General features: G+C 43.3%; 1 long non-coding RNA gene across 1 annotated transcript; it reads right to left on the bottom strand.

The window, feature by feature from the left end:
- Positions 1–7,142: 7,142 nt before the first annotated feature.
- LOC122540805 lies at positions 7,143–10,507 on the bottom strand. Its single transcript, XR_006309417.1, has 3 exons — positions 10,376–10,507; positions 9,677–9,790; positions 7,143–7,237 (listed from the first exon to the last, which is right to left on the bottom strand). It is a non-coding gene; the product is annotated as an uncharacterized LOC122540805 (long non-coding RNA).
- Between the last annotated feature and the right edge of the window lie 408 nt (positions 10,508–10,915).

Genomic DNA, 10,915 nt, shown 5'->3' with positions numbered 1-10,915 from the left:
CATCTTCAAAGAGCAGGGAGCCAATTTTAAGACCTGCCCCATAATATTGCAGCACAGGAACAGGCTATTCAGACAAACTGAACATGTTAGGCTCCATATAAGCCTCCTCCTGAAATAACTGCACAGAGGCTGGTATTCTGTCACCAAGTCACCCTTTATTTACACGTGTACAGTACATGGTACTCACCCAGCTAGCTCAGACCATGCTCCTAGAGTGACCAGAACTCCTGACCCTCCTATTTCTATCTGTCAGCCAGGGCTCCCTGATTGGACCAGGTTAACAGCCCCAACCAGGGAACTCACATTCTATGCAATTACTACATAAAACCCTTCCATAATATCCAAGAGCAGATTGAGGTCTCTTTATCAATCTGTTCAATCTGTCCAGTCACTTATAAAGTGAGTAACTGCAGAGCTCTGGTGGTTGAAGAGCCCAATTGTCATTCAATGTTCTTGTTTCAAGGCTTTGACAGAAAATCTTGCATTAAAATATTCTAATGGTGCCCTGTAGTTATATAGTGTTGGGACTGGGGCCCTTAATACAATTAAATGGGCTATAGATTAGGCACTGAAATATACAGGGATTTATTTACAATTACCTTCCTCAATACAAACTTCTCCTAAACTCTTCACATATAAAACTGATCCATCCCAAGAGAAATCTATATTTCAGCAAAATAACATTCTCTCTTCTTTTCTGGCAGCTCATTTCAGTTTCAAACATTCCCAGGGATGATGCACTCTAACATGAAGCAAAACTCCTTTCTTATTTACTCATTAACGTTGATCTTGAAACAATTGTCTGCTGCTGCTGCATTTGGAATCGTCCTCTTTCTGATGGTGGTTACCACAGATCACCAAGAGAAGGTAAGTGCACCATCGTCTCTGTGCTCCCCGTGAAGCTCCCCAGCACTCCCCTCCTGGCTCCAAATCCTAGAGCTTCCTACCTTCCATTACCTTCACCCTCAGGGGAAATCAGGCAAGGGCAATAAATGCCAACCTCAATATTGCCACCATATTCCAGGAATTAGTTCTTTCACTAATGCCACTTTGAAGAAAGTTGTGACCAGTTTTGGGGTACAACAGTGTGGCCAGAAATTGTAACAAGTGATTAAATTGACAGCAACGGGAGAGAGTGAGGACTGCAGATGCAGGAGATCGGAGTCGAGAGTGAGACACTGGAAAGGCACAGCAGGTCAGGCAGCATCCGAGGAGCAGGAGAGTTGACGTTTTGAGCATAAACTCTTCATCAGGAATGACCAGCACCACAAATTTACAGCAACTCCAGCAAAGATATTCCTGTCATCAACATGGGCTGGAATTAGATTGAAGGAGTGGCAGTCATCTGAACTGCTGCTTCAGAGCATGTCAGGAACACAGAGAAACACCTTACTCCCCATCGACCTGACGTGTTTTCACTTTCACATCAGCCGATCTATCAGACCATGCTGACGGAATCCTTCAATCCGAATGAGCAGGTTCAGTAACAAGCACATTCAATTCCCCCAGTTTGTTGATGTAGGAAATAATCTGAGAACAAATAGCGAATTTATACTCTCGGGTTCTGTACACTTCTACATCCTGCGACCCTGATGAAAGGTGTTTACATCCCGATGTTGTAGAGTATGTAATTGTCATACATAGAGGAAAGGGAAGTATATGGCATCTGGAGTATATAGAACGCAGTGCTCTGAGTTGAGCAGAAGGGAGGTCAGTGTGACTGTGCTACTGAAGGAGTCTTTGCTGACACTGAGAGTCTGCACAACCTGGAGACTTTGTTCCTACAGTTGGATTATTGAAGAGACCTGTCGGCAAAGATAGTTTCAATCCTATAGTGTCATTCAGGATGTCCCAAAGCACTTTATAACCCATTAAATACGGTTAACGGCATTCTAACATGGAAATAGTGGCAGCCATTTACACATAGCAAGATCCCATAACGAGCAATGTAATCATGACCAGATCACCTGTTTTAGTGAGGTCGGTTGATGACAGATATTGGCTGCAGCACTCAGGCTAACCCCCCCGGCTTCTCTTCATGAGAATGTCAAGGGATCTCCCTGTCCACAATCGGAGGGCTGACAGGGCCAGGTCACATCTGGAAGCCAGCCCTTCCAACTCAGCAGCACTCCTTCAGGCACGAGGAGCACCAGCTTCGAGTTTGTTTTCAAGGCTCTGCAGTGAGACATCAATCCACACTCTGGACCAGAACCAAGATAACCAAATCCCCAAATGGCTAACGAGATTCCACAATTTGTTTGATTTAACGTTGACATGAATCTGAACCGCACAAATTTTACATGAATGAACAGACAAGCAATATTTCAAGTCAAAAAATAAATTTCACTTTAACTAATTGATATAGCAAAGACATGTCTACACAATCACAAACGTATTTCACTCCCCACTAGAAATACAGCACCATGTTGTTGCTCAGTTCCATAATGCACTGCTCTTTAATTACACAGTATGGGTCCGGAGTCCTATCCGAGTATCGCTTTCACCCCCAACTTTCAGGTCGATGATTATCAACAGTAAGACAACTTCCACAAAGTCTCTCTCCCTTGTATCAGAGTTTTCCTGATGGTATGCTGTCTGAGTTCTTTTCTCAACTGACCAACCAATATCATGCTGGTTCACTGCTTGGCCATTTTTTGGGAAAACGTACAGCCCTTTGGAGTATCTGAATTATTCACACAGCTTTCCAGTTTTACACCTCATTAGCCAGATAGGGTGCCTCCCAACAGTCCTCTCTCCTTTTCTGCCAAATAAAATACCCTCCTTGAGAGGAATTTGCCTCTTGATGTTGCCATGTTTATCTCTGTTTGCTGTCTGTTTGAGATTGTTCCCACCTCCAGCTCTGCTGGTTGTAGCTCTCCCTTGAGTCTGCAGCACTCCTTTATGTTTGGTTAGGTGGCTTCCATCTTAGCTTCCTTTCTGTTGGCACAACTTCCAGGTTAAGGCTTGCCAGGTCACTGAGACCAACATTACTTCTCAGTCAAAAAAAAAATTACAATTGATTCTTTCACCATTAATGGAAACATTGAAAAATCTTTTTCAAAAAACCCTTTGAAGCAATTATAGATTGCATAGACATTTAAAATAAAGTACAATTTTTTTTCCTTACTGTGCTTCTGGTTCAGGGAGCATTATGCTAGGTTAGAATGATCAGTGTAAAGGGAGACAAGAGAGAAAGATAGAATGAGAAATGGGATATTGATTATAATCATCACCTCCACATGGAATCACCTGAGGTACAAGGAAATGGGATGATGATGATTTAATATTAAGGACTACTGGAGAACACATGTATTGTTGCGGTTGTGTTAATCTCAATGTTTTAGGTGGGACACTTAGCAGTCATGCAGTTTATTCAACATAAATATTTCACAGTTTTCATTTTTATTTTAATACTCACTCCTTGGGCACATAAATATGAAGTGGTCCTTTAATAGTTAATGAAAATAAAAGAGTCATTTATCACTGTGTATAAAAAGGAAAATATTCCTCATAAATGAAATTTTTCAAGGTTTTATAAGACTCATTACACATTAGTTACACTCAATACTTTCAAATCTCTGGTAAAAATATAGTCACAGAGTCATAGGGATGTAGTGCACGGAAACAGACCCCTCGGTCCAACTCGCCCATGGCGACCAGTTTTCCGGCCAGAAATTGTAACAAGTGATTAAATTGACAGCAACGGGAGAGAGTGAGAACTGCAGATGCAGGAGATCAGAGTCGAGAGTGAGACACTGGAAAGGCACAGCAGGTCAGGCAGCATCCGAGGAGCAGGAGAGTCGACGTTTTGAGCATAAACTCTTCATCAGGAATGACCAGCACCACAAATTTACAGCAACTCCAGCAAAGATATTCCTGTCATCAACATGGGCTGGAATTAGATTGAAGGAGTGGCAGTCATCTGAACTGCTGCTTCAGAGCATGTCAGGAACACAGAGAAACACCTTACTCCCCATCGACCTGACGTGTTTTCACTTTCACATCAGCCGATCTATCAGACCATGCTGACGGAATCCTTCAATCCGAATGAGCAGTTTCAGTAACAAGCACATTCAATTCCCCCAGTTTGTTGATGTAGGAAATAATCTGAGAACAAATAGCGAATTTATACTCTCGGATGCTGTACACTTCTACATCCTGCGACCCTGATGAAAGGTGTTTACATCCCGATGTTGTAGAGTATGTATTTACCATACATATATAAGACTCGTTACACATTAGTTACACTCAATACTGTTAAATCTCTGGTAAAAATATAGTCACAGAGTCATAGGGATGTACTGCACAGAACAGACCCTTCGGTCCAACTCGCCCATGGCGACCAGTTTTCCGAAATTAATATGCCATCATTTGCCATCGTTTGGCTCATATCCCACTAAACCCTTCCTATTCATATCAGAGAAAGTGGGTACTGAAGATGCTGGAAATCAGAGTCAAGAGTGCGGTGCTGGAAAAGCACAGCAGGTCAGGCAGCAGGTAGAGTCGCAGGTAGATAGGAGGGTGGTGAGGTAAGTGGGAGGGGGTGTGAGGTTGGGGGGGAGGTGGTTTTAGAGCAAGGGAGAGGACCTAGGGTTGCAGTGAGAGACAGACTCACTGAGGTCCTTGTAGAGAGAGGAGGAGAACGTCTTCAGGTAAGCATCTCCTCCTGATCCTCGGATGCTACCTGACTGGCTGTGCTTTTCCAGCGCCACACTCTCAATGCTGATCTCCAATATCTGCAGTCCCCACTTCCTCCTAGTTAATTATAACCTTACTGCGAAGCCTCTTCCAAGGATGCCTACCTTGAAGAAGTTCTCCTCCTCTCTCTACAAGGACTTCAGTGTGTCTCTCTCTCTCTCACTGCATCCCCCAGGTCCTCTCCTCTGCCCTGAAGCCACCTTACCCCCAACCCCACACCCCTTCCCACTTACCTCACCACCCTCGTATCTACCTGCGACCCTACCTTCAAGGAGCTATGAAACGAGACTCTAAGATCTCTTTGTTCAGCAGCACTCCCTATCTTACCATTACCAGGGAGTGTTGCTGAACAAAGAGACCTTGGAGTGCAGGTTCATAGCTCCTTGAAAGTGGAGTCACAGGTAGATAGGATAGTGAAGAAGGCATTTGGTATGCTTTCCTTTATTGGTCAGAGTATTGAGTACAGGTGTTGGGAGGTCATGTTGCAGCTGTACAGGATATTGGTTAGGCCACTGTTGGAATATTGCATGCAATTCTGGTCTCCTTCCTATCGGAAGAATGATGTGAAACTTGAAAGGGTTCAGAAGAGGTTTACAAGGATGTTGCCAGGATTGGAGGATTTGAGCTATAGGGAGAGGTTGAACAGGCTGGAGCTGTTTTCCCTGGAGCGTCGGAGGCTGAGGGGTGACCTTATAGAGGTTTATAAATCATGAGGGACATGTATAGGGGATATGGGCCGGATGCTGGCAGGTGGGACTAGATTGGGTTGGGATATCTGGTTGGCATGGACGGGTTGGACTGAAGGGTCTGTTTCTATGCTGTACATCTCTATGACTCTATTAAGTGTATAAGTACTGTCCTGACTTGCCTTTCCAAAATGCAGCACCTCACATTTATCTAAATTAAACTCCATCTGCCATTCCTTGGCCCACTGGCCCATCTGATCAAGATCCCATTGTAACCTTCTCTGCTGTCCACTACACCTCCAATTTTGGTGTCATCTGCAAGTTTACTGACTATACCTCTCTGCTCACATCCAAATTATTTATATAACTGATGAAGAGTAATGGGCCCAGCACCGATCCTTGTGGCACTCCACTGGTCACAGGCCTCCAGCCTGAAAAACAACCCTCCACCAGCACCCTCTGCCTCCTATCTTCGAGCTGTTAAATCTCAGATATGAAAAGGAGTTAATTAATTAGCTCCCATTGCCTTTCTGCATTCCTTTGGGTTAATGTTATACAGTGAGTTGCAAGGAAGTTAAAACACAGCAACAAACTAATTACCCCAAATAGTTCATGTTGATGCATTTCTCGAGCATGTCCTGCTCACTACTCCACTACCCGATCAGCTTGTCCTTTTATCCCTTTTTCCTTCATATGTCTGTCTAGCTTTTCCTTGAATACATCTCTGCTAATTGTCTCAACTATTCCTTGTGACATTGCTCAGAGGATATATTAGTGTACACATGGAAAATAAGAGTCAGGAATCCTTAGTGTAGCTGTTGAAGGTGCAGGTGAGACCACATCTGGAGTACTGTGAGCAGTTTTGGTCCCCTTATTTAAGAAAAGATATCGTTTCTGTGGAGGCAGTTCAGAAAAGGTTCACTAGGATGATCCCTGGTATTGAGGGGTCGTTTTCTGAGCAAACGCTAAACTGATTGGGATTCTACTCACTGGAGCTTAGGAGAATGAGCGATGATCTCTTTGAAACATTTACGATTCTTAAGGGATTGACAGGATAAATGCTGAGAGGATGTTTCTCCTCATAGAAGAGCGGAGGACCAGAGGATATGTCTCAAACTTAAGGGGGGGTCAATTGAAGACTGAGATGAGGAGGAATTTCTTCTCTCAGAGAGTTGTGAGTTTTTGGAACTCCTTGCCACAGAGAGCTGTGTCCTTGTGTATATTTTAGATAGAGATAGATTTTAAATCAGTCGGGAATCAAATATTATGGGGAAGGACATGAAAATGAATGTGAGGAATGTCTGATCAGTCATCATCCTATTGAATAGCAGAGCAGGCTCAAGGGGTCGAATGGCCTCCTCTAGTTCCTATTTTTAATGGTCATATGGTAAGCAATGGCCTGGTCTTGGATATACAGAATGTCATTTCAGAGCTTACAAGTAAATCTAATAAATAGGAAGCTCAGGGACAGTCTGAAGTTCTGTTCTCACAGCCATTGACCAATGGAAATAGCAGAATAAAGAAAATGTGCATGTGGCATCAGCAAAATCTTTTAGGTTAACAGCAAAACTTAGCAAGAGCAAGCCTTTAAAAACACGACCCTGTCCCCTTTAAATTTATAACTTGAACCTTTATTTCCCCAAAACATTTGATATATCTCTGAAAGACCTTTTTAAGCCTTTTTAAAAAAAATTACTTTGATAAGAACGTCTTTTGGATCATGAATATATTCCATTGTAACAATAATAAGATGCAGAGTGTGGACAGTGTTTGATGATTTCCCCCAGGGTGGAATTTCAATAGAACAATGTTAAACTCCAACCGAGGACGCAGCATCCAGTGAGAATCTTGGTCTGCAAGAAGAAACCAATTCCATCAGCCCATCTGGCCCACCAGAGATTTATCAAATACATTCTCATCCTTTCACATCAAGAGCAAAAGCAAGACACATTCACACAGGGAAATAATCCTCCATCTGTTAATTTGCAGAGCAAGAGAATGGATCATAGAATCACTACAGTGTAGAAACAGGCGAGTCAACCCATCGAGTCCACACCAACCTTCAAACAGCATCTCCCCCAGACCTGCCCTATCCCGGCATTTCCCGTGGTTAATCCAATAACCTACATATCCCGGGACACTATGGACAATCCACACTAACCTGCACATTTTTGGGTTGTAGTAGGAAACCCACACTGACAAGGGGAGAAGGTGCAAACTCCACACAGACAGTCACCCGAGGATGGAATCGAACCCAGGTCCCTGGCGCTGTGAGGCAACAGTGCTACCACTGAGCCACCCATTGAGTGAGGGTTTCCGACGACAGTAGTCATTCAACTGTACTGTGTATGCATTTATTCTACAAGTTTAGTTTTGGTGCAGAGAGAGGGTGCTTGACACCAACATGAAACCTCTACAGGATAAATCTGAAATTAAGATTTGAAAAATGAACAAGTCATTTTGGCAGGTTCAGTCCCAGAGTGAGTCACGCAGTGGCTCTACAGTGAGGCTGTGGGCTTTACAGAATAAAGTGTCATTCTTCAATGGTCCCTGACTGGCTGATAATACCACAGGGTGACCCAGCACCAGCCCTGAATCACTAGGGGCTCCTCATGACGGGGATGGGGGCAGGGGGAGGCAGATGTGAAGCTACAACTCTCCTGGTTCCCAAATGCAGATCATCCACCATCGAAATCTCTTCCACAGCTCACACTGATACACAGGCAAATGTCTCTTCGGGTGTTTGTCACAACACCCAAACCTTCCACTTGCAAGTCGAAACAACAATTTGCCTCAACTCTAGAAATTTAAAACCTTCTGAAAATTTAACTTCCATTACCCTCCCCAAGGATTAAAGCAAAGGCAGAACTCACCACAGGAGCAATTAACACGATGATATTTTTCAACATCTTGAATAAATGCAAAAAACGTCTGTAATCCCAAGAGCAGGTGTAAAATAGCTCAAGGTCCCAGATGACACATAAACATTACCAAAAGTGCATCTTGTAACAATACCTTCTCTTGAGGTTACACTTGTTTAAATGCTTTGAGGAATAGATTTAGTTTGAACATGTGAATGTAAGAAATCCCAGCAGAAGACCGTTCAGCCCCACCAGCCATTCACGAAGATGTGGTCGATCTGATTTTGGTCCCTCCAGCCTCTCTGATTCAGAAAGCTGCCAGTCTCGGTTTTGAAAATGTCCAATGACCCAGTCTCCACCGCTCTCCAGGATAGAGAATTCTGAAGATATAGGACCCTCTGAGAAAAGAAATTCCTCCTCACCTCCATCTTAAACGGGTCACTCAGGAGTTTGAAATGATGCCCCTTAGCTGTGGTTTCCAGTATGAAAAGCATCTTTGCCTCAGCACCTGCTCCATCAAAGCCCTTGACAATCTCACATTTCAGGAAGATCACCTCAGACCTGCCCCATAGTTCCCCACAAGGCAACCCTTCCTTCCCAAGAAGCTGCTGAGAGAACCTCCTCTGATTTGCTTCCAATATAAATGGACCACTCCTTAAGTAGAGGACTCAAAACTGTACATCAGTATCCTGGCTGTTTCTTCTCCACACCCATCCTCCCCTACAGCCCCACATCAAGAAGATCCATCTGGTCTGCAGGAGTTTTTCTGAAGGAAATGTTTCTTGTTAACTCACTGTTGGGCATTTGAAGCTACTACTTGAGGCGTGTTGTGTGTTAGGCTGATACCTTGCATGTTTTATAAATAAGGGGTGTTGAGATGGAGCCATCACGATGACAGCCCAGAGATCCACCACGGATCCCACACTCACATTTCCATCAAATTGATGACAGGATTCTTGCCTTTACTTTCACATCTCTTTGTGCCATTCTCCCTGAGGGCTATCCTGGAGGTGAACTAGGCTGGTAATGCTATTCCCATGGTATTGCTGCTTGTGTCCCTTCTCAATGGCAGGAGTCACAAAATCAAAGGAACTTTGTTGAATTTCAGTAGCTGTGGTTCCTGCTGTAAGGCAGAGCCTCAGTCAGTATGGGCAAGGGTCATGTTTAGTCGAGGATACTATCCACATGGACTGGTTGGACCGAAGAGTCTGTTTCCATGCTATATGACTCAATGTCTGTACGATCTGCTGGATTGATTCTGATGGAGTGACATTGAAAGCCTTTGACTGATTGCAATGGGAATATAGCAGATATTGGGCTGTTGCAATTCCATAACATCTGTCGAATACTGTGAGCATCCTATTGCACTCTATTGGTACAATTTACAGAAAATAACAGCAGTTGAAGGTTTGATATAGGATTGAGTCCTACCTTTTGAAAATTTCGAGACCATCTGTTTATTGACAGACCCATTTCCAACAGCAGGGCGTTCATTTGTACAGCTCAGGTATCGTGTTGTATTCAAAGGAGGAAATTCAATAATACCTGGATATAAATGCAAATATCCTTTAATTTTGAAGCGTTTAGATTGAAGATTTTTCCATCACTACCCACTGAGACTCTGAGTAACAACAAAAGTCAACACAGAAAATAACCATCTCCCAAATTCCTCAGCTAATCAGTTTCGCGACATGTAAAGGATCGGAGACAAATACCTGAATTTTCAAAATTACAATTAGCTCTGCTCATGATGCAATGAATGTTTTGGAGGAAAGTAGTTAATTTTAAAAAGGTAAAATTAAATGAGAAGAACCAACTAAAGAATGAGTCAAAGTGGCCACTGAGCTGGTGAATAACCTGAGAGAGATTAGGGTCATGGCAAAAGAAATTGATTAATTATAAACCTAGTGATAATGTAGGAACAAGAGGAGGCCATTCAGTTGCTCAAATTCACTGCATCTCTCTGTTAGATGATGGCTGTTCTATCACAACTCCATTTGCACCTCAGCTGTAGCATCCTCAATATGATAAAAGTCTTTCTTTTAATCGTGAAATTTTGAATTGACCTCAAGTCTTTTGGGGAGAGTTTCAGATTTCCACTAGTCTTCCTGTGAAGAGTTTCTTACTCACCTTAGCCCAGAGTGGTCTCATTCCTCCCCTGTCAGAGAAAATATCTTCACTGTCAACCCCAAGAAATTCTTTTCATTAACACCAAAGAAGGGCAGATGCTGGAAGTCTGAAACGAAAACAGAAATTGCTGGAAAAACTCAGCAGGTCTGGCAGCATCTGTGGAGAGAAATCAGAGTTAATGTTTTTGGATCCAGTGACCCTTCCTCTGAACTGTTTTTGTTTCTAATTTCTATTCAGCTACTTCCTGGACTGGTTTTAATAGTCTCTGGGATTCAGAGAGGCCTCTGTCAGGAACTTACAGGGTCAGAAGTCACACAACACCAGGTTATAGTCCAACAGGTTTATTTGGAATTCAGAGCACTGATTTGAAAGCTTGTGATTTCAAATAAACCTTTTGGACTATCACCTGGTGTCGTGTGACTTCTGACCCTGTCCACCCCAGTCTAACACCAGCACCTCCACATCAGAGGGTAAAAACAATGACTGCAGATGCTGGAAACCAGATTCTGGATCAGTGGTGCTGGAAGAGCACAGCAGTTC

The sequence above is a fragment of the Chiloscyllium plagiosum genome, chromosome 36 (genome assembly GCF_004010195.1).
Source record: "Chiloscyllium plagiosum isolate BGI_BamShark_2017 chromosome 36, ASM401019v2, whole genome shotgun sequence".
Classification (NCBI taxonomy): Eukaryota; Metazoa; Chordata; class Chondrichthyes; order Orectolobiformes; family Hemiscylliidae; genus Chiloscyllium; species Chiloscyllium plagiosum.
Note: the sequence above shows the minus strand (reverse complement) of the source record. Positions and strands in the feature narration are given on the sequence as shown.